This window comes from Rutilus rutilus (assembly GCF_951802725.1).
Source record: "Rutilus rutilus genome assembly, chromosome: 6".
In the NCBI taxonomy this organism is placed as follows: Eukaryota; Metazoa; Chordata; class Actinopteri; order Cypriniformes; family Leuciscidae; genus Rutilus; species Rutilus rutilus.
Window position 1 is genome coordinate 2,446,127 of NC_140214.1, and position 25,022 is coordinate 2,471,148.

At 37.5% G+C, this 25,022-nt stretch overlaps 1 long non-coding RNA gene across 1 annotated transcript in view; it reads right to left on the reverse strand.

The window, feature by feature from the left end:
- Nucleotides 1-220: 220 nt before the first annotated feature.
- The window catches only part of LOC311292368, a 32,480-nt gene continuing 7,678 nt past the window's right edge, over nucleotides 221-25,022 (reverse strand). The window contains exons 3-4 of the long non-coding RNA XR_014627711.1: nucleotides 15,615-15,747; nucleotides 221-334 (exon numbers count right to left, since the gene is read on the reverse strand). This is a non-coding gene — a long non-coding RNA (uncharacterized lncRNA). The remainder of the gene's footprint in view (nucleotides 335-15,614; nucleotides 15,748-25,022) is intronic.

Sequence of the window (25,022 nt, forward strand, 5' to 3'; positions counted from 1 at the left end):
AGCTGTTAAGCATGTTTAACAAAATAAAAGCATGTGCATTTTTAGATTCCCTTACCTGCTTTCCCTAAACTGCTGTGTGTGTGTGTGTGTGTGTGTGTGTGTGTGTGCGAACCTCCATGTGCTTCTGCAGGTGATGATGGTACAACAGCAGATATCCAGAATGTGTTTCCCCCAAACCTGTGTCTGATGGCCTGTGTTTCTTCAGTCCTCAGGTGACGTTATATTCATCCGTCTTCCTGTTCGGCGGCACAGGAAGTGACATCAGTGAATCTTCAGGGCGACAGAGGATCTCATCATCAGGTCAGGTCGTCGTAGTTTGTCTTTCACGTCTTTACTGTGGAGAAGAGCATAAACACAACATCAGTCCGTCATTATGTGTCTGTATTAGTATTTATATTATTCAATATTATACACGCCCTTACAAAAAAATGGATGCAGAGAGGGTGTGTGTGTGAGGGTGTGTGTGTGAGAGAGTTTGAGTGTGTGTGTGAGAGAGAGTTTGAGTGTGTGTGAGAGAGGGTGTGTGTGTGTGTGTGTGTGTGTGTGTGTGTTTTATTGTCCCGTGGGTCGTGTTATTTGGGTCTCAGGGGGTCCCGACACAGAATTTGCCCCGGATCCAAAGGTCACGTTCGGAACCCAGACAGAGAGTGTGTGTGTGTGTGTGTGTGTGTGTGTGTTTGAGCGGCCAGACAGACTGTGCAGTGACCTGAGCCTATAGACAGACACAGAGGTCGTGTGTGTGTGTGTGTGTGTGTTTAGTCTCAGACATCATTATTTTTGGGAGATCAGGGTCAACAGCTCCGCCTCATCTTAACGGAAGCACACAGATCATAAACGGCATCAAATACACCATATTTAACATCTTTAACATCACATTCATGAATATTTCTACACCTGGAATAATGTTTTAAATCAAACTGGCATTTTATTTCATAAGCATTTTTATAGGTTTGTCTAATTTTAACTTTATAAATCTGTGTAGCCTTTAAAGTTGCTGAATCAACCTGTCTGTCTATATATGCACACAAACACTTTTTATATTGTATACACACACACACAGACACACACACACTTTACTTTGACTGACAGATGTGTGTAAACGTCTGTAGACATAATAGAGCTGAACGTCTGAATATGTAGACTACTGTGTGTGTGTGTGTGTGTGTGTGTGTGTGTGTGTGTGTGTGTGTGTGTGTGTGTGTGTGTGTGTGTGTGTGTGTGTGTGTGTGTGTGTGTGTTTGGGGGTGGAGGGTGTCTAGTTAGCACTTTCAGACTGTCTGGATGTGTGTGTGTGTGTGTGTGTGTGTGTGTGAGAGAGACTGAGGGGAATATAAGTGTGTCTGAGAGCTGATCTGTATTAGAAAGACACTTAAACATGAACAGCAGGTGTATGTATTTATGTGTGTGATGTGTGTGTTCATTTGAACACTGATGATGATCTTGTCTGATTGTGTCTGAGATCTTTTTAAATACGAGAAAAAGCTCATGAGACTTGATTTAAGTTTTTTTAATTTATGTTTTAGTTATTAAACATCTTTATTCCTGTGATCAAAGCTGAATGTTCAGCATCATTACTCCAGTCTTCAGTGTCACATGATCCTTCAGAAATCACTCTAATATGATGATTTGATGCTCGAGAAACATTTATGATTATTATCAATGTTGAAAACTGTTGTGCTGCTTCATATTTCTGTGGAAACCGTGATTTGCAGTTCCTAACTCACCCGTGCTTTCACAAACCGTTTGTTAAACGGGAAGCACTGCGATCTGGTTTGTGACGACATTATCACAGGCTGTAACAATTCAATTCAATTCAATTCACATTTATTTGTATAGCGTTTTCACAATAACAATTTACAGTGATCTGTAATCAGAGGTAACTGTCTAAGTTATGTATTTCAGAATACAATATCACTGTTAGCTAAAAAAAAATGTTGTGTTAAAAATAATTTAAGGCAGAAATAGTGAGCTCATTGAAGTTAAGAATACTTGCAAATGATTATGACGTTTAGAAAAATGTAGCATTGGTGCATGTGACAGAGCAAACCACTTTTCTAGGGCACTTCTTTTCCATATCTTTGCTGTATTTGACAATGAACGGAAGTTTAAAGGGGTGGTTGATTATGATTTCACTTTTCTAACTTTAGTCTGACTCCGGTTTGAACATAAAAGGCTAATAGTTTTTGAAATGTTCAGTGCATGTGTGTGTGAGGTAAAAGGACATGAGCTCTTGAAGCTCCGCCCCCTGTGCCGGGAGCAGCAGCTCATTTGCATTTAAAGGGACAGGCACAAAACTGTGTGTTTTTGCTCACCCTCAAAAAGTGACAACTTTAACATGCTGTATAACAATATCTGTGGGGTATTTTGAGCTTAAACTTCACACACACACTCTGGGGACATCAGAGACTTATTTTACATCTTGTGAAAGGGGGCATTATACCACCCCTTTAACTCTGAGAAAGAGGTAGAGAAACAAGAGAGTGACAGATTAAAAGAAAAAAACATCTAGTGTGATTTTGCACGCGGGACCGTTCTCATTCTCCAGCGCCGGTATATTGTGTCTGGCCAACAAAGACGTCGCCCCTCATTAAAAACACATGTCATCGGATCACACCTCCACTGAATCAGACTGTGAGCTGCATTAAGAGGCCGTGACTGTGCAGTGAATGAAGGCTACGGCACCACTACGGCAGAAGAGACACACACACACACACACCAGCCTATGGGAACCGCACCCCCCCGGTGACTGGGGTCAGAGGTCACAGCCTGTCTGTTAAACCCCAGAAATCCTTTATTCTGCATCCACTGCACAAACCCAACTCTCAGCGCAGAGAGAGACAGAAACTACTAGGAAATTCAGCACAAATATTAATGGTGAGTTACACTATACTCTGAAAAATACTTCTAAAGCATTTATTAATCTTAATGTTAATTTCAGTATTTACTAATGCATTATTAAAATGTTGAAAAGTTGTTGCCTATCTGTGAAAGTCAATAATTTCATCCCTTAAAACTCATCTTTGATCACCAAAATTACATATTTAAACGTTTTTTTCTTCATGCCTTAAAATATCTTGAATGTAACTCGACACCCCTGCCTCATTTAGTATACGTGGTTCTATGAATATGCAAATGAGCCCCGCCTCCACTCACTCACTCAGCTCAGAGATCCACTGGTTGACGATCACACGTTGATCTGATTGGTTACAAGGTAGTTTGTGACGTCAGATACACCAGCGATTTCAAAGCGTGTTTTTGAGACTGTCTTTGGTTCACTGCAGTTTTAAGGAGGAAATACTCAGCAATGGTGTCGACTTATGAGTTTACACGTTTTGACTTAGAGCATATTAAAAAAAACATTTAAACAACATTAAAAACTGGATTTTCACCTCAGATGGACTTTAATATTATTTAATGGAGTTATCATGAACTAACAATGAACAGTTAACGAAGATTATTAAATATTGTAGCGAATGTACAGCCACTTTAGTAACACTTACACACACCAAATTTTACAGTTTTATTCCCATCTATATTCTGAAGGTTTTTATAGAGGGGTTTCTTCATACATCATTCAGACAACTTTATAGAACATTTTATTCCTAAAAACATGATGAATATGTATTTTTCATGACTCTTAACAGTTTTATACAGTGATGAAAAGAGATATCCAGAATCCCCTCAGTAAAGACCTTTAACTCTAACACATCAACAAAATGAAACAAGAATTTTTAGCCTGGCTTTATCCAACGTTCAGGTTTATTTTCTGGAAATGTATGCAAATTAGTGCAGATTTAATTAGATACTGCCTGATTTGCATGTTTACACATAACGAAGTTTCAGAAAACTTAACAACTGTCTTAATGTACTGTGATTAATCAACTGTGGAAGTGTGTTGATCTATATCCCTCTCTTCAGTGTGTGTGTGTGTGTGTGTGTGTGTGTGTGTGTGTGTGTGTGTGTGTGTGTGTGTGTGTGTGTGTTGGGTCAAACTATTTCTGCTGACCGCTCTGGATCCTCTGGAGACACACAGAACGAGGTCGAGCTCGAGAGTTTCTGTCTCTCGTCTGTGTGTGTGTTAATAGGAGATCTGCAGTTTTAATAGACCATTTTCACAGAGCTTTTCATTATCTTTTTTTAAACCATGAAATGAGACCCAGAGGGCAAATACTGATGGTACGGCACACACACACACGTACACACACACACACACACACACACACACACTGCTCTTAAATCAGTCACTTTCTCCAATGACGTCGCCCGTACTGTTTCATTCGGTGAAGATACACAGATGTAGACAGAGATCTGAAACACTAAAGTTAATGCTACTCGTATTTTTATATATAGTATAGTAATATAGTGTATAAATACTACACACTTACACTACCATTCAAAAGTATTCAGTAAGGACGCATTAAATTGATCAAAAGTGACAGTAAAGGCATTTATAATGTTACAAAATATTCTATTTCAAATAAATGCTGTTCTTTAGAACTTTCTATTCATAGAAAGAATCCTGAAAAATAGAATGTATCAGTTTCAGCTTTTTTTAACATTGATAATAATCATAAATGTTTCTTGAGCATCAACACATCATATTAGAGTGATTTCTGAAGGATCATGTGACTAGAGTAATGATATTATATTCAAAAATACATAAAAAATAACCTTTTTTGGATCATTTGACAACAGTGTGAAATATTATTGTTTACTGCATACTTTCACATGCTATATATGCTTAAGAAAAACTATAAGCAGTTCATGCATGCAGTACACTAGTATTCCATTCTGAACGACGAGTATTCGAGCTTGTCCTCCCAGCACTGATACGAGGACCCCTGGGTTTGTAGGTGTCCGGTCCATATGCCAGACGGTAAACGCAGGTGGCACAAACGCACGGGTCATCTGCTTCCAAATATAATGTAGTGATGAGAAAGCAGAAACTGACCCCATACAGGCCCACAGCTCAGCCGAATCTATTTATGACTTATTCTGCACACCTGTAAAGTTTACCAAGACTTCAGGAGCGCGAATCCAACACCTGCCATATATACACTATATTTTAACATCCATCATCCATCCTTCCATCCATCCATGCATTTATCCATCCATCAAATATCCATCCATCCATTTATCCATCCAACCTTCCATCCACCAATCCTTCCATCCTTCCTTCCATCCAATATCCATCCATCCATCCATCCATCCATCCATCCATCCATCTGTTAACTACATTAGTTGACATGAACTAAGAATGAACAATACTTCAATACAGCATTTATTAATCTTAGTTGAAATTAATTTTAACATTTACTAATACGTTATTAAAATCAAAGGTTGTATTTGTTAACATTAGTTAATGCACTGTGAACTAACATGAACAAACAATGAACAGCTGTATTTTTATTAACATTAACAAAGATGAATAAATACAGCAACAAATGTATTGCTCATTATTAGTTCATGTCAGTTAATACATTAACTAAAGTTAACTAATGAACCTTATTGTAAAGTGTTGCCTTTAATTATTTTTAAACAGTATGGATGATTACTTTGTGGTCATGCAACTATTACCCAAATTCATGAATGTGTGTGTCAGGCCACAAATCCACAAAAAACTCTGCATGAGTGTTTGTCAGCCCTCGTCGTCCTCATGCCACCCGATAAATCATCTTCTAGATCCTGAGATATGATGGACAGGAGGGGGAACGTGAAACCCTGCGGGCCCTATAGGAGCCCCAGCTGAGGGGACGCTTTCTTGACATGCTGGAAAGGTTTTAAGCAGCGGGCGGGAGAAAAGAGATGAAGTTTGATGACGAGGAGGAGGAGATGAGCACTAAAGCGGCATTACTGAGTTCAGAAAACACTGTGTCATAACCAGATGCGATGTGATAAGATTCCAGCGACAAATAATTTGTCTGTCCACACTAGATGCGACTGCGAGATGTGTCAAAATCAACCAAAACCCACAGCCAATCAGAACTGTGTGTGGGCGGAGTCAGCCAATCAGAGCAGCGTGTGGGCGGAGTCTTGCGGCACCAGAGAGTAATCTTGACGGCACTCGCAAGAAAATGGATAAGTCGCTACATAATCAAATTCACAAATATTACACCATTTAAACATAATTAAAAATACATAGACTACTGAGTTACTAAAACAATCTTTGTCAAAGAATACACTTGTTTGTTCACAGTTTGAACGTTCTTGTTTCAATTTGTTTAATTTCAAGATCTGAGGTGAATTATCCACTGTTGCTTTTACAGCCACAAAGCTGGAGCACTAAATGATGTTCAAAGTCACATGACACGCTTTTAACATTAAATAAAGCACATAAACAGCACCTGAGATTATCATCGCCACACTTTGTGTTTGTTGGTCCAGCGCGACGTCGCAGAAAAATAGAAACCGTTTCAAAACTAGAATCGTCGCGTGTCGCTGTCGCGGCTGGATAGGACACACACTCTGACATGGAAAAGATGCTTTTATCGCGTGTAGTTACAAGTGGTACTCGATGCAGAGCCAAATGGGAGGAGCTAGAGCTCCAGCTCCTCCCCTCGCTGGATTTAGTGGGCGGGGCCGCGCATGCGCAGGTTAACTTTCTCGCTATCAAAGAGTTACGTCACGATCTTTTCCCGCAGCGTTGCATTCCGGGAAGGCGCCGCCATTTTAGGTGGTAACTCTATCAGTTGCCATGGTTACTTCTACAGTGAGGCCAAGATAAATAGCAAAAGATCAGCTTGATATGCGTTTGCATTTTAGCGATATGCCACAGTTTCTTGGGAAGATATGGAGAAGGAAAAAGCTTAAAGAAACGGCCTATCACGTTAATGACATAGCCTACGACATTGCCAGAATGTACGATCTGTCCGCACACGGCAGGTCAGGGTGAAGCTGGAGCTCCAGCGAGGGGAGGAGCTCCTCCCCTCTGGCTCCTCCCATTTGGCTCTGCATCGAGCACCATCTCTGTAGTTAGGACACGGTGTTAGAAAAACTCACTAACACTAAATGTTGAAGTTGCTCCATGAACAAAACTACTGCTATTATTTTATCCAAATAGATGCTGTTTAGGCTACAGATCGTAACATTAGAATGTTTTAGTCACGCCAATAAAGCTCAATAGAATTGAATGCGTAGAGAGAGAGATCTATTGAGAGCGTTGTGCCGAGTAAATGAAGCATTCCTGATGAGGTAATGTCTTCTCTGCTTAAAGAATTAACGACAGCATGTCGTTTAACATCCAGTGCATTTACAGTTAATGGCGTGCTCGTGTTTAACTGCACATTCCCTCCAGCGCTCTCACACAAGAGCCAACTCACATTTATACAGTTTATCATGAGAAAAAGACCTCAGTAATCTCACGTTTCAGAAAAGATCTCAAAAACAAGCCTCAAACATTTATCAGCAAATAATCTGGGCTGCTTTCCATATTGATTTTGTAGCTCTATACTAGTGCTGTCCGTATCTGATTAAAATGTGTAGATATATAACACATTATGTGCGTTTGTGTGTATGAACATATACAACACAGGTGATGAACATTTATTGGTGATGTCGTGTTTAATAATGTTTGAACCTCATTTAGGTGTTTTCAATAAAAATGTGTTTGAATGATGTGAAGTGGGAAAACTTGTAAGATTATAACTCATGCTTGATTCACATTTCACCCCAAAATCAAAAGTGATTATATTTTGCATAAAAAAACGCCTATTTTAAGATCATGAAGACTGTATGCATCCTGACATTATTTTAATGAAAGTGAAGCATATTTGCATTACTGTAATGCATATGGACATTTTAATGTTGAGTTATTCTTATTAGATTCACAGTATTTTTTCAGTAATTTATAGTAATACTTCATTATGATAAGAAAGTCAATCATTTTTTAATTAAATCAAACTAAATGCGGTAAAACAAATACAAACATGATGTAAATATTGTAATGTCATTATTATTATTAATACAGTAATCTCATTACAATAGAATGAAACTGGTATGAAGAATTGTGCAATTATTATGAATGATCATACAAATAAATACTTTAGTTATAATTATAATAACATGTAATATATAATTATATAATTTTTCATACTAGTTTGATTCTACTGTATTTAAGGGGAAATTGTGCTTGTTTGTCATAAAAAATGTCGCAATACAAAAAAACGCTCTTCTTTATTCAAAATATAATGTCTTTATTTAATTGATTTTGGTCTGAAATATGAACTGATTCTGTTCAAAACAGAATTTCTTAAGATTCCAAATAAAGCGGCAAATGACATGAAAGTTCCGAGTGATTAAAGACGCCTGGATGTAACGAGTCTTCAGAATTCTGAGCATTACCACGGCGACAGATAAACGTCAGATTACACACACACAACAGAGAGAGAGAGAGAGAGACTCTAAATGAACAGTACATCAGACCGCATCACAAAAGTCATCGTGTGTCTCATAAAAGCAGCGTGAACTTGAGCAAACACACACTCTCGCTGCTTATTAATCAGAGCGGCTCATTTGCATTCAGGCCCAGACGAGGGCAGCCATACAGACGAGGGCCTCGCTGTGACCTTGACCTCTAGGGCCCTTCTCGCTCAAGCGTTCCCACGGTTCGGGACGAGCCCCACAAAAGCACTCGGGACGAGCGTTCGACTGAATATTTACGTTCAGAGCCGTCTAGACACACATTGTCTGTCCACAAACGTCCAGCGGCCCCCTTCTGAGATTAATAATCACCAACTCCCTGAACTTCTCTAGCGTAGCGCTGGAAATTAAGCGCGGCGCGAGATCCGAGCCTCAAATACTCGTTTAATTTGAGGAAAGCTGCGAGGCGACGGAAGGTTAGAGGCGTTTGTGTGTCATGATGCTCAGCATTACACACTCATTCACACAGTCACACAGTCCAGCATAACTATTCAGTTTACTATTTAAACATTGGTGCATTGATCATGTTTCTTGTTGAGGTGAAGTGCTGTTCATTTCTGGGTAACACTTTATTTTACAGTGTCCTTGTTACATATGTTACATGCACTCACCATAGTAATAACAGTAAATTATGCATAATTACATGCAACTAACCCTCAACCAAACCCTAATCCTACCCTAACCCTATAGTAAGTACATGTAGTTGCTTAATATTACTCAGTACTTAAATATATAATTACACTGTAACAATGACACCTTAAAATAAAGTGTGAATGTAAATAATTTATCCGTATACATTGTTATTGTTTTAAATGTAAATCTGGAATCAGAATAAGTTCCTCTTGCAGCATCTCTTCTCTTTCTCTGATGATGTGGGCGGGGCTATAACCTGTCACTCACACGAGATCAGCCAATCGCAAACCACAACCATCCAATCAGTTCCTCACAGACACAATCAAGCCCCGCCCACATTTGTTCTTGTTACTGAAGCCGTTTCACTCGGATAAACTTCACGATAGGGAAGAAAATCTTTTTTAGGATATACAATACCATTCAAAAGTTTGGGGTCGGTATGATTTAAAAAATGTTTCTTCTGCTCATCAAGGCTGCATTTAGTTGATCAAAAATACAGTATAAATTGTGAAATATTATTACCATTTAAAATAAGTGTTTTCTATGTGTATATATTGTAAAGTGTAATTTATTCCTGTGATCAAAGCTGAGTTTTCAGCATCATTACTCCAGTCTTCAGTGTCACATGATCCTTCACAAATCATTCTAATATGATGATTTGATGCTCGAGAAACATTTATGATTATTATCAATGTTGAAAACAGTTGAGCTGCTTCATAGTTTTATGGAAACAGTGATGCATTTTATTTTTAAGGATTCCTTAATGAATAGAAAGTTCAAAAGAACAGCATTTATTGGATATAGAAACCTTTAGTAACATTATAAATGTCTTTACTGTCACTTTTGATCAGTTTAATGCATCCTTGCTGAATAAAAGTATCAATTTCTTAAAGTGCACGGACAGCTGACCTTTTAAGCATTATATAATGTTTCTTAAAGCTTTAATGTTTGATTGCTTTTGCCACTTTTACACATTTAATCCATCATTCAATGTCTATAAAAACAAAATTACATTTTTGATGATTCAAGTTTCTTCTTCTTATTATTATTATTTCAGGCCCATTTAGTTTTTAATTCCTTTTCAGCACATAAAGGGTGCAGTCAGCATCTCTCATCCACTTCCTGTTCCTGCTGTGATCTGATTGGCTGCCGTCATGCGCAGGATGCTGTGACATCATTACTATTTAGTGTGTTTTGTGCATCACATTTGGCGAATGCGATGGTCCTGCGACCCCCAAACACACACAGCACACGCGTGATACACTGAATTTATAGCTTGTGTTTTGCAGGGGGCGGAGCTTAAGAGTCATTTGCATGTGTGTTTGTCATTGCATCTGTTCAGACTGAATGGCATATGTTCAGCCAGTGAAGAGTATGCTAATGGACACATGCACCGATCCAGACACTATTCTGTCTTCGCGACACACACACACACACACACGTGGATGGTTTTAATGGGTTTCATTCAGACACAGACAGACACCCCCCTCCCCTAAAACTACCCCAGACATGAACCCCAAACCCCTCATGTTCAAGTGCAAACCCCCTTCGCTCCCTAATCACACACACACACACACACACACACACACACACACCGGAACAGACAAACTCACGTCAGGCACAAGCGACATTTTCTGTAACCACACACGCATGCACGCTCGCACACACACATTTACTTAGCTATCTAAATGGGGACATTCCTAGATGTAATGGTTTTTATACTGTACAAACTGTATATTCTCTCCACTTACACTAACTCTACCGCTAAACCTACTCATCTCACACACACACGCACACACACACACACACACACTAACCTGACCCCTAAACCTACCCATCACATACACACACACACACACACACACACACACACACACACACACACACACACTAACCTGACCCCTAAACCTACCCATCACATACACACACACACACACACACACACACTAACCTGACCCCTAAACCTACCCATCACATACACACACACACACACACACACACACACTAACCTGACCCCTAAACCTACCCAACACACACACACACACACACACACACACACACACACACACACACTAACCTACCCATCACACACACACACACACACACACTAACCTGACCCCTAAACCTACCCATCACACACACACTCACACACACACACACACACACACACACACACACACACTAACTCTTCTCATAAACCTACCCACCACACACACACACACACACACACTCTAACCCGACCCCTAAACCTACCCATCACACACACACACACACACACACACACACACACACACACACACACTAACTCTACTCCTAAACCTCCTCATCACACACACACACTCTAACCCGACCCCTAAACCTACTCATCACACACACACACACACACACACACACACACACTAACTCTACCCCTAAACCCACTCATCACACACACACACACACACACACACACACACACACACACACACACACACACACACACACACTAACTCTACTCCTAAACCTCCTCATCACACACACACACACTCTAACCCGACCCCTAAACCTACTTATCACACAAAACTTTCTGCATTTTTACATTAAAAAAAAAAAACTTCAATTACTTTATTTTTATAACAGATTTACAAGTGAGGACGTCCCTTAATGGAGGATTTGGGAGATTTTGTCAGTTTTAGTCACTTCTGAGTACAAATATGTCCCCAAAATATAGTTAAGTAGGTACACTACACACACACTCACTCGCACACACTCACTCGCACACACTCACTCGCACACACACACCTTATACACAAGCACACACTCACGCACACACACTTGTCTCCACCATTGCACACTGTATATTAACAAAACATGCTGTATGTTGATTATATAAGTAGTGTTGTTTGCTAAGTCATGCATCACTGTCAGTATTGCTGTCAGTATCGCATGTTAGTGTCAGTGATGTTCAAACTGTAAAGTTGAGTGTGTGCGTCGTCAGAATTTGGTGTAGAAACTATACAATTTCACAATTAATACCAAGAAACAGCAGTTAACACACTGAATTGAACACACTGAAATGTGTGCATGCGTCTCCAGTTTTAAAAAGAGTTTTATAACACAACATGAGGATCGGGGACAGTGACGTTCAGTTCGGCCGACTGATGAATAAAGTGGATGTTTGAGTTTCATCTCTGTCCTCAAACCCACAGGAGGACGTCAAAGTCTCCGTGTTTCCACAAGGGGAACGAAACACACGGATTCTGTCCTACATCTCTGACAGCTTCGCTTCATCTATAAATAAACGTGTCGCGGCAGAATTAGAAACTAATTTAAAACTGTCTTAGACCCAGTTCATTTCAAGACACTGACAGTGGACAGAACCTCACGCTTACACTGGCGTCTCTAACGTCTCAGTTCTTCCACACAGACATCACTGAACATGAACAGAGAGAGAATGGACACTTTTCCTGAAGCCGTAGTTTTAGATGAGATCTCAACAGCGACTCAAACTCGGCTCAGATCTGCCCAGATATGAAAGTCTTCAATCAGAGGTCAAAGGTCAAAGATCTCAGGATGAACTCGTGCTGCACCATTTGGAGAGAAAAAAAGAAAAGATAAAATGTCTCCTTTTTTCTTTCTGATAAAAATTCCAATTGCAATTTAAAAATTATAAATCGATTTTACAATTATTATTATTATTATTATTATTATTATTACTAAATTTCAGTATTAAAAAAAAATTTGACTGTTGTATTATTTTACTGTAAATAAACATCTAGTATTTAAAAATATATAACAATAATATTAATAAATTACTATTATTATCATTTTATTATTATTACTAAATTAAAATATTAAAATAAGAAACATGATTGTTGTAGTTTACTGTTAAATAAACACCTAGTATTTAAAAATATATAATAAAATTCATAAATTACTATTATTATCATTTTATTATTATTATTACTAAATTAAAATATTAAACAAAAAAATACATATTACAGTTGTATTGTTTATATACATAAAATAAAACATCTAGTTCTAGAGAAAAATAAAATAATAATATCAAATTACTATTATTGTCATTTTATTACTAATACTAAATTAAAATAATAAATATTACTCTTGTATTTTACTGTTAAATAAGCATATATTATTTAATAATAATAATAATAATTACTTTTATTATAATTTTTTTATTATTATTACTAAATTAAAATATCAAACAAAAATAATACATATTACAGTTGTATTGTTTTACTGTAAAATCAAAAATCTAGTACTCCAAAAAAATATAATAAATATTATTATTTTATTTTACATCACAGCTGTAAAAATGACTCTAAAACCATTTATTTCAATTAATTACAGCCTTTGTTATTTGCTAATCACACTAATCTGTATCGCGATGTATTTCAGTCAATCACGCGGCCCGAATGATCTGAGCCACATTGATTTTATAGCTCTACCACTACATGACATCTCTTGATTCATTTGTGTCTGACTTTATTTCTTTCTTAAGAGAAACATATTGATATTTCATTAAAACAAAGCGTCCCGAGCCTCGAAAGAGAACATGCTTCTAAATCACAATCTATGAAGCTCATCTGTTGTTTTCTATCATGATCAACCACATGCACTTTCCGAGCAAACTAGCTAATTACTCTCAGTCCTCCTATTAGACGTCACGTTTCAGTCTCCCTCCCTCTCATTGGTCTTTACAGGGAGTGATTTGCATATGAGGGGCCTCCCGTCTCGCCATGCCTCACTTTCCATATGTCAGCGACAGAAAATGCGTCTTTGAATGGATTGTTTCTCCCGTCGAGTGATTTGCATGCTCACGGTCCGCGTTCACGAGCGGACCCCCCCCCCCTGTCTTCAGCTAAATCAAGGATATGCAAATGCAATTAGACAGAGTTTATGAACCGCTAACGGTCGCACAGATGGCAAACGGTGGAAGACGACGCCATCTTTTGGAGGGAAACGGCTGGTTGGCAGAAGTAGCCGCCATTTTGTGTGTTGTGGTGCCAGCCAGATGCTCTTCACAGCGACGGGCGAACGCTGGCAGACGGGCACTGAGATGCGCTCGACTTAAAGAGAGCGTTGAAACAAAGCGGCCAGACATAATGAGACCACAAATCAGTGCGTGGGAACACAGAAACACGAAAGATTCATCTGTACAAGAGCCACCATTATGTACTTACACGGTGAAGTGTGTGCCGAACTCTTTCTTTGAATACTTTCCCCTAATATTCACTTTAAATCAGTGTTTGACTTCTTGAAAAGTGATGCTTTTAAAACACTGATCTCAACTCAACTCAACTTTGATTTATAAAGCACTTTCAAAACCATTAGAATGAACCAAAGTGCTGTCCATAAATAGTAAATAACTCTAAAATAGAAACATAAAATAACATCAAAACATGACAGCAAGAAAATCATGCAGTTCTCAGACCTAATCAAACGCCACAATAACTAAGTCTTCAAGTCCTTTTTAAAAATATCCATGCTTGACGAGGATTTTAAAGATAATGGAGACACGTCCTCAAGCGCAGGAGCCGCAGTGATTCTGTTTGTTTGCCGACTTCTGACTCAACTAATCATGTTGGGGCGGGACTGTTTGACCAATGGCAGACAGTGTTTTTGTTTGTTTGTTTGTTTTTGACTCTTGAGTAAAGCAACCACCTGGAAACCCCCCAGAACACCTTAGCAATCAAAGCCCGCGTCCACCTTAGCCCGTATTCAACTTATTTTTAAAATTACAGTGTTTAACAGTGGCATTTGTGCTGAAAAACTACATTACCCACAATGCTGTACCAAAAATTCAACCAATCACAAGCAAACAAGATCTCTTTAGCTCCGCCCACTCCCATTAAGCACTGCGAATGACGTAATCGAGTCAATCTTCCTTCAGTATACTTGTATGTATATGCATATTTTGCAATAAACTTAAAATATATTGTTTCTATAGATAGAATCGCCATTTTTAAATGCATAGTTTTATATTCCTCCATTGTTTTTAATTCGATTATGTCATTCGCAATGCTTCATGGGATTGTAGTTCTTTCCCTCACTAAAGCCGTTAAGTTCAGTTTTGTCGTCTTGACTGATTTTCAAATACTTTTTTTGCTTCAAATCAAGTTTGTAATGTTATGATAATAATTCATTACATTTATATAGTGCTTTTCTGGGCACTCAAAGCGCTTTACATAGAACGGGGAATCTCCTCAACCACCGCCAGTGTTATGGTTCTTGGCCTGGTTCATGGCTCATCACGCTTTAAAGATTGTTTTTCATGGGAAAAAATGTATGGAAAAAATCCTTCCAGAATCAACACTAACACACACACTATTTTACAAGCAACACACGCTCTAACATACGATGTAAAAATCAAGTTGTGCAATTCTGTTTGGTGCCACAGGAATGACACACGGCACATTTTAGGAAGGCTAATCATCTTTTGAGTCTGACCGAGTGAGAGCGAGAGCTGTATTGAGTGTAATTTATTAATAATGTGTTGATTGGAACAGTATCTTGGTAATGAAACTCGATCGCGTCGTAAAACCCAGCGCTGGTCCGCTCACCTCGGCTGATTCTCCTTTCTCTTTCCCATATCAATCTCTTGGGCTGTTCTCCTCATCCCACTCTTCCCAGTCTCCGCAGAGGACTCCTTGAACTTCACATGTCTATCTCTCCATCTCTCTCGCACGGCCATCTCTGCGGACACAAAAAGACAAGTATCAGATTGCTCGATATGCCTAAAGTGCTTCATGCAAATAGTTACAGTAAATGAAATGTGTGTATTTCTAAATACAAATAGGGGAAAGAAGTGTGTGTGTATGAATGTGCTCGTGTTTTTTTTTTTTTGGTTATAATTAGAGATGCACCGCCACCGATACTAAATTTATCAGCCAATATACCGATAGCCGATTGTTCAGAATGATATCTGCCGATACCAATATCATAACAATAGCTAATAGGGAAAATAATAAAAATTTGTATGCAACTTTATTGCACATAAGGTAGTTTTCATAAACACTTGTCTTCATGGCAAATTTATTCAAAAACACACATATATAATTAACAGTAAATAAGCTTCTCTCTAGTGTTTTACAGCTAACTAATGAACTGTGGATGACTTTCCTAAATGCAATATCAAGTGACATTGTTCACAAGCGGTTTTACTGACGTCTTTCCACGATTGAAACACTGATTTAGAGATTGCATGAGACATGATATATATTTCAGTGAGTTGTACTGTATCTTTTAACATTCCTTCTGATGTTCATGCATGTTTTTTCATGCTATAACTTGTAGTAAAGTGGAGGAAAAGACTTGCGCTCTTTGAAGAGTCTTTGCTTCTTATCACAAGTTTCATGTGTTAAACAGACACATTGAATATCTAAAGCTGTAATTACAGCTTATGATCGCAGTGACTACAATATAAAGATGATATTTCATCATTTTATGTTGATCCAAAGTCATCTGAAGTCTTCTCATATAGTCGAACGCTCAGATTCGATCTAGAACGCGGTCAGACTTTCTGTTGTGTTTGTCGTTTTTGCAAGCAGATTATGAGTTTTTATAGCATATATTGACACAGTTGTCTCCTGTAGAGCTTCTTCACAGCTGAAATTAATGCATTTTGCAACATTAACTGTCATTGTCCTGCTTATCACTGCTTTGAAACAATCTGTATCTGTACAGAGCGCTGAAGAAATGCATAAAGTGTGAGCTTTTTCTTTATCGTAGTAATTAGTAATAGTAATTCAATTTTACATTTATACATGCTTTTACATTGCATTCAAGGTATACATTTTCATACTTGCATTCATAAATTGGAGAATATGAGACAGGAATGGGAAGCATTAGTTATGCATGCATGTTGGCTACTGTACGATTCTCTGGCGAGTGTAAGACGTGTTTTCTGTGAACTTAAACACACACACACACACACACACACACACGTTCTGGACCATAAGAGCTTTTTATTTGTTTCCCTGCTGGTTGGCATTTATAATTTGTATCCATAGTAACGACCCTGTTCTCCGGCTCCCTCTGCCACGGAGAAGGAGGGAACGAAGCTGACTGCGATTGGTCTGAATATTTGGGGTCAGTTTTTGCTGATGCTGATCGTCTGAATACATCAGATAAGCTAGTTAGATGCAGGTGGCCAGAGAGCAGAATAAAAGAGCTTAGCAGCTCATTTCAGTAGTTTATCTGTGTCCAACTGTAGAGACATGAAACTGCATCCGCAACCATATTATGAAGTATTTCTGAGTAAAACTGCATATTCACTGCAAACATCAGCAGACACTCAGAGGCTGAAGGTCACGTTCACCCTCCAGAACATCTCTGCATCTCCAGTGCTAATGCTTCTTTAGCACATGGAGCTTTTTTTTTACTATTACATGTCATTTTTTATTTAATTTTTAACCAGGAAGAGACTCAGTAAAAATCTCTTTTTCAAGAGTGTCCTGGCCCAAGACAACACACATTAACTTTTATATGAAATGGGTCTTGTTTAAAGGCATTCAATTACATGAACTACTGGCAGGATAGCAATAGCTAAACAGAAATTTGACTATTAATTAAGATTATTTCACATAAAAGAAATAAACACCATCATACCGTCTTTTCAGATTTGGAGCAAGTTATTCAATGATGACAAAAAAATCGTGCATCGATGAATCATTCGCATTATAACCAATTTTTAGTTTAAATGCATCTCATATGCGTCATATTAATAACAGTAACATACTGTAAAGATTACAGTAAAGAACTGTAAATTCTTGTTTTGCTTTTAGAGGTGTGCTGTGTAATTTTACAGTATAATTGTAGTTTATGATTTACAGTACTCTTGTAAATTGTACCGAAATTGCCAGTAAGTTGCTGTAAACAGCTATTTTTTACAGTGTACTCTAAAAGGTCATTATTTGGATTATTGGGTGTAATAGAGTAGTAGGTCAACATGAAATGTTTAAAAAGCATTATTACATTATTGCAGCACCTCTATTCCCAGTCTGTCTGAAACGCTCGGATTGAGTTCTGGTTTCAACAAAGCCCCTCCCACAAAAACTCAAAAGTGCTCTGATTGGCCATCTTACCTAGTGCATTGTGATTGGCCAAGGAAATGTTACACCCCTTACTATAATCTCTTCAGCTTCCAAGGCTTCTAAAGCACTTTTAAACACAGGTAATAATGTGGTTGGTTATACCGTATCAGTTCGAGCCCGAAAGAGCAGATGATCAAGCTGACTGATCTGAACCAAACTTGCTCGACTTGAGCAGAACATTTTCAGTCTTACTATACAGTTTTACTCTGCCAGGTTCAGGAAGCTGTTCTCTGAAACATGCATTTTGCAAAAGCAAACTTTTGTGTTATACTGCTCAGGACTAGCATTATAAATAAACCGTAACCTCCCAGACAGCATCATAGTGTCGGCCCAGATGTGGATTCCACGCGTGCCGGATCTGGGCCGGATCTGGACCGACACTATGTTTAACCTCTGAAAGCAAAAGCACATCCAAACATACGACATGATGCGACATGATGACGATTCCCTGAATTCTCGTCGTCTTTGTGTACGTCTTTGGACGGCATTATGCCTGTATTTCACATTGTGTTGTGGATGTTTGAGGACGTATTATCTGGATCAGTGTTCTCTATTAGACAGAATAAATCGCTTTGTGCGAGACTATGAGCTTTGTAAGTTTGCAGATCATATACACGCACAAACAGATACAAGGAAAACATTAAAAGCATCATATAACCCCTTTAAAAATTGCAGCGACAGCATTATTACGAGTAGAAAAAACATGATTCCCTTGATTTTTTTTTTTAAATATTTTATTTATATTTCTTATATACTCTACTTTTTTTTTAAATACTTGCACATATTTTATATGACTGATTACGTGTAATCGAAAATACCAGCAAGGACATCATCATATATTGCCATATATAAATATATATTTATATTTTGACTTAAAAAAAAAAGTTTTTGTCTCTTCTGCTCAACAAACCTGCATTTATTTGATCAAGAATACAGTAAAAACAGTGAAATATTATTACAATTTAAAAGAACTGTTTTTTTATTTGAATACATTTTAAAATGTAATTTCTTCATGTGATCAAAGCTGAATTTTTGTCCAAAACACCAGCAAGGACATCATCATACCATATTTCATATCGCCATACTCTGCTGTTCAATTTTTTTTATGTTTTTGTTTCTTCTGCTCAACAAAGCTGCATTTATTTGATCGAGAATACAGTAAAAACAGTGAAACATGTTTCTATGTGAATATATTTAAAAATGTAATTTATTCCATGTGATCAAAGCTGAATTTTTGTCCAAAACACCAGACCGTCAGCCGATAGATTTCTCTGTATGTCTGTGAAGGCTCGCAGAACACTCACATTTCTTGATGCGGAAGCTGTGTGTGTGTGTGTGTGTGTGTGTGTGTAGCGCCGGCCGGTCGCTGGGAAATCACCTGCGCCTCGAGTCCTTTAAGAGGAGTTTTCAAAAGCTGGGCTCAGTCCTTCAGTACATTAACACCCTATACATCTCCTCACAATACACACGCTGATCGCCCTGAGCATCCTCGCATTGAACTAATTACAGCCAGACATTTCCATCTGAATCACACGGGAACGGGAGAAAGGAGCATGGGAGGAGAGACGCGCCGGGCCGCATTTACTGAAAGGACAGGCTTGTGTCTTTGAGTTGCAGGAACATAAAGAAGGGTAAACAAGGAACAGCCGAGCTAATTGAGCGGAACGCTATTCCCTGTGGAGAGAGGGAAAACCAGGAAAACACTGGAAGAGACTGATGAGCATTACGGCACAGATCGCTAAAATTATCATTTTTGGTTCTTTTAAGGACTTTTAAGTGAACTTTTTTTTTTTTTTTTTTTTTTTAAAGGGATAGTCACCCAAAAAGAAAATTCTTCACTTTATTTTAGTGTCCTTGTTACATGCACTTACCGTAGTAATAACAGTAAATTATGCATAATTACATGCAACTAACCCTCAACCAAACCCTAATCCTACCCTAACCCTATAGTAAGCACATGTAGTTGCTTAATATTACTCAGTACTTAAATATATAATTACACTGTAACACTGACACCTTAAAATAAAGTGTAACCGAATATTCTGTCATCATTTACTTCAACTAAACCTGCATGAACTTCTGTTGAACATAAAGGAAGGTATTTTGAAGAATGTAACAGTTGCTCGTCCTGTGGAAAATACTATGGAGGTCAATGGAGACCAGAAACATTCTTCAAAATATCATCTTTTGTGTTCAGCAGGAGAAAGAAATTCATACAGGTTTAGAACATCTTGATGGTGAGTAAATGTTGACAGAATTTTCATTTTTGGGTGAACTGTCCCTTCAAGACCAGTTCAAACCAAGAACAGTAACTATAATGATATTATATTAGTGTTCACACCAATGAATGATAACATTGTTTATACTGAGCGCATGCTGTCGCTTTAAATGCTCGAGCAGGATGGATTCTGATTGGCTGTCATCAGCTGGGAAACAAAAAAACGTTTCTGAAAGTGATTTCATTGATATGGTTATGCTGTTATCGTTTTATTCTTTTATATTTAGAACGATTTTTAGAACTTTAGTGTGAAGAACATTTTAAAATTCTAAAGAACCTTTTGTGAAACGAAAAGATTCCATAGATGTTAAAGGTTCTTCATGGAACCATCGATGTCAATAACCTTTAGTTTCAAAGAACATGAACTCACACATTTCTCTTCAAATGATCTGAGCTGCTGTTCACATTCATTCTGAAGCTCTATATATGCTTACTACGACACGTATTGTCTCATTTGAGTCTGTTTTTGAAAGGAATTTTAAGAGAAACATAATAAAGTTGATACTTCAGTTAAACAACATATAAAACATTCTCCTGATTGGAAATGGTTTACTTGAAGAGTAAATCTTTACATTAGCTTTCAAAAGTCTCTTCTGCTCACCAAGGCTGCCTTTATTTGATCAAGAATACAGTAAAAACAGTGAAATATTATTATAATTTAAAATAAGTGTTTTCTATGTGAATATATAGTAAAGTGTAATTTATTCCTGTGATCAAAGCTGAATTCTCAGCATCATTACTCCAGTCTTCAGTGTCACATGATCCTTCACAAATCAGTATAATATGATGATTTGATGCTCAAGAAACATGTATTATTATTATCAAAGTTGAAAACAGCTTCATATTTTTGTGATTTTTTTTTCCCCAGGATTCTTTGATGAATAGAAAAGTTCATTTATCTGACATCTTTAGTAAGATTATAAATGTCTTAGTCACTTTTGATCAATTTAATGCGTCCTTGTTGAACAAAAGTATTAATTTCCTAAAAGAAAAATCGTACAGTACATGCTGACCTTTTAAGCATTATATGATGTTTCTTAAAGCTTTAATGTTTGTTGTTTTGCCACTTTTACACATTTAATCCATCATTCAATAACTTTGAACGGTAGTGTACGTCATAGACTCGTATTATAATATTTATACACAAAACATGTAATGCAAAGAAATCATGATGTAAAATATAATCATACAACGAGGCCTCTTGGTTTTACAGGTCTTATATGCTTAATTCTCAAATTCATTCAAGTTATGCATATTTTAAAATGATATATCCGCCCGGACATCATCAAATGTTTGTCATTTTTCACTTTTTGTTCATTGAAGCAACTCTTGTCAACAGTTATTCCTGGAGCCAGAAATGATATTCCAAACATTTTCCCATATTCAAAAGTGGACCAGATTCACCGTTTCAACAGTCCACACACACACACACACACACACACACACACACACACACAGCTGGACCCCTATTATTTGGCCATAGATCAGAGATCTCATTGAATGTGTCGCAGTGAGTTGCTGTGTTGGTCAGACACCCGTCCTGTGTGTGTGTGTGTGTGTGTGTGTGTGTGTGTGTGTGTGTGTGTGTGTGTGTGTGTCTCTGTGTGTGTCTATAGAGTCTCACAAGGCCAAGTTTAACCGGACAGATGGATGATGGAAAACAATGAATAACATTTACTGCTTGATGAACTTTAATACACTAATTTGATTTAGTTTTATTCATTTCTGAAATAGAATTAGGATGTTAATGCAGTGTTTAATTTTTTTTGTCTGTTGATTTAGTTTGCATCTCTCCGGATCTAGAGTCAGAAGAAACCATACAGTGAAAAATTATTCGGTGCAAAAACAATGTTCACTCAGAAATTGCTAGTAAATTTCATAAATGAAGAAATTTCGCCAGTAATTTCGAAATTGTATTTCCCTGTATATTTCCTGTATTTTATTTACATGTTTTAACGTGTATGTATGCTATTAAAAACTTTTGCTGATATTAAATAATCTTTTGCTGCTTTATGAACCTTTTGAGCGTTTTGAATGATATTTATCAGGTTTGATTTCGCACTTTAAAAAGCACATGCAGGTTTTTTCTTCCGGATCAGGTTTAGTGCCATTACCTAGAAGATTTAGTCATATTATATCATATTTGTCCTTGAATTGATCCAGTTATTAAAGCAATATGCCACAAGATGATACCACTAAAATCACTGCAACTACTTTTAGTCGCAATATGATAAAAGACAACACTGTTTATGAAACGATATAGTATTTGGCTCATCCAGTCAGAATTAGATGATCTAAAACATCTTTCAATGCGAATCAGTGAATCATAAACACAAACTGAGCTGAAGCTTCATGCATGAAACACAGACAATCTCTCTCTCTCTCTCTCTCTCTCTCTCTCTCTCTCTCTTTCTCTCTCCTCTCTCTTTCTCTCCTCTCTCTCTCTCTCTCTCTCTCTCTCTCTCCTCTCTCTCTCTCTCTCTCTCTCTCTCTCTCTCTCTCTCCCTCTCTCTCTCTCTCTCTCTCTCTCTCTCTCTCTCGTCAGACAGCTCGTTAATTTGCAGAACTTGGATGTGTGTGTGTCTCTCTCTGTCGTATATATTAGCGGTGTGACATGACCCTGGCGGGCTGAGGGGTGTTTTGTGTCTGGATGGCCGTGGGAAAAAGAAGCCCACTCTTTTCACAGCTGCGCAGCACCAATGGAGGCCCCGGGCCCCGACTCTCTCTCTCTCTCTCTCTCTCTCTCTCTCTCTCTCTCTCGCGCCCTGCAGAAATACTGCTCATTATTCAACCTCTAGTTTGCATAGAAATGTTAAAGAGGACCCGAACAACACCAGCCTCAAACATGCTCGCTTCTTTCTTTAGCTGATTGTGCTTTCGGAAAGAGTCGTTTGTGCAAGTGAATTTTAATAATCGTGTGTTTTTGTTGTCGTTCTTCAACACTAAAATAAGACAGTTTAGCTGATTTTGTGCCGGTGAATTTTAAAGGGGTGGTTGATTATGATTTGACTCTTCTAGCTTTAGTTAGTGTGTAATGTTGCTGTTTGAGCATAACAAAGGGAGATATTTGCTTTTAAAGAAATGGCTTTTTAAGGACTACAACAAACGGCTGGTAGAGACTACACCACATTCCTCCCGGGTTAGTGACATCACCAACCCTATAATTTACATAAACTCCGCCCCCGGAACACGATTTATAGATTATCAAGACAGAATATGCTAATCAGTGACTAGAAGATAACTCCACATAAACTACATAAATTCATCAGCTAACCATTCAGAAATGTTGTCTACATGTTGTCACTTCTTCTCGAGTCTCTCCATCTTTCTGACTTCGGTTTGAACATAAAAGGCTAAAAGTTTTTGAAATGTTCAGTGCATGTGTGTGTGAGGTAAAAGGACACAAGCTCTTGAAGCTCCGCCCCCTGTGCTGGGAGCAGCAGCTCATTTGCATTTAAAGGAACAGACACAAAACGGTGCGTTTTTGCTCACCCTCAAAAAGTGACAACTTTAACATGTTATATAAAAATATCTGTGGGGTATTTTGAGCTAAAACTTAACATACACATTCTGGGGACATCAAACCCTAACCCTAACCCTTTAATAATCGTGTGTTTTTGTTGTCGTTCTTCAACACTAAAATAAGACTTCAGTTTAGCTGGTTGTGCATGAGGAAAGATTTGTTTGTGGAAGTGAATTTTAATCCTTTTTGAATTTTTGTTGTTATTTAGCACTAAAATAACTTTTTTCGGAAAAAAAATATTGTTTATACAGTTTAGATTTTTTTGCATCAGGAAAGAGTCGTTTCTGGAAGTAAATTTGAAGAATTATGTGTTTTGTTGTTCTTTAACACTAAAAATATCACTGTTTTTAGTTTATGCATTTAGAAAAAATCATTTGTGGAAATGAATTTTAATCATTTTGGGGGTTTTGTTGTCTCTCGTTGTTTCTCTTTAGCACTAAAATAACACTTTTCAGTTTAGCGTCTGAAAAAGTTTCTTGTGAAAGTTCATTTTAATCATTTTCTTTATTTTTGTTGTTCTTTAGCACTAAATAACACAGTTTTTTATATAGTTTAGCTGTTTGTGCATGAGGAAAGAGTCATTTCTGGAAGTAAATTTGAATAATTATGGGTTTCTTTATTGTTCTTGAGTGCTAAAATAATACTGTCTGTAGTTTAGCTGTAAATGCATTCAGGAAAAAGTCATTTGTGGAAATAAATCTGAATCTTTTTTTATTTATTTTTATCATTTGGAACCAGTTTATCTGCATTCAGAGAGATTTGTTTGTGGAAGTAAGTTTTAATCGTTGAATTATTGTTATCTTTTTATATTTAGCTGTTTGTGCACGAGGAATGGGTCGTTTCTGGAAGTGAATTTGAATAATTATGGGTTTTTGTCATTTTTCTTGTTCTTTAGCTCTAGAAATAAGAGTGTTCTCAGTTTAGATGTTTGTGCATTGGGAAAGTGTGGTTTGTGGAAGTGGATGTTAATAATTGTGGTAATTGTTAATAAGTCCCTCTGGGTCTCTTGATTCTTCACATGATCTTCTGCTTGTTTATTGCATCGGCTTCATACCAAACATCTTCATCTTTATAA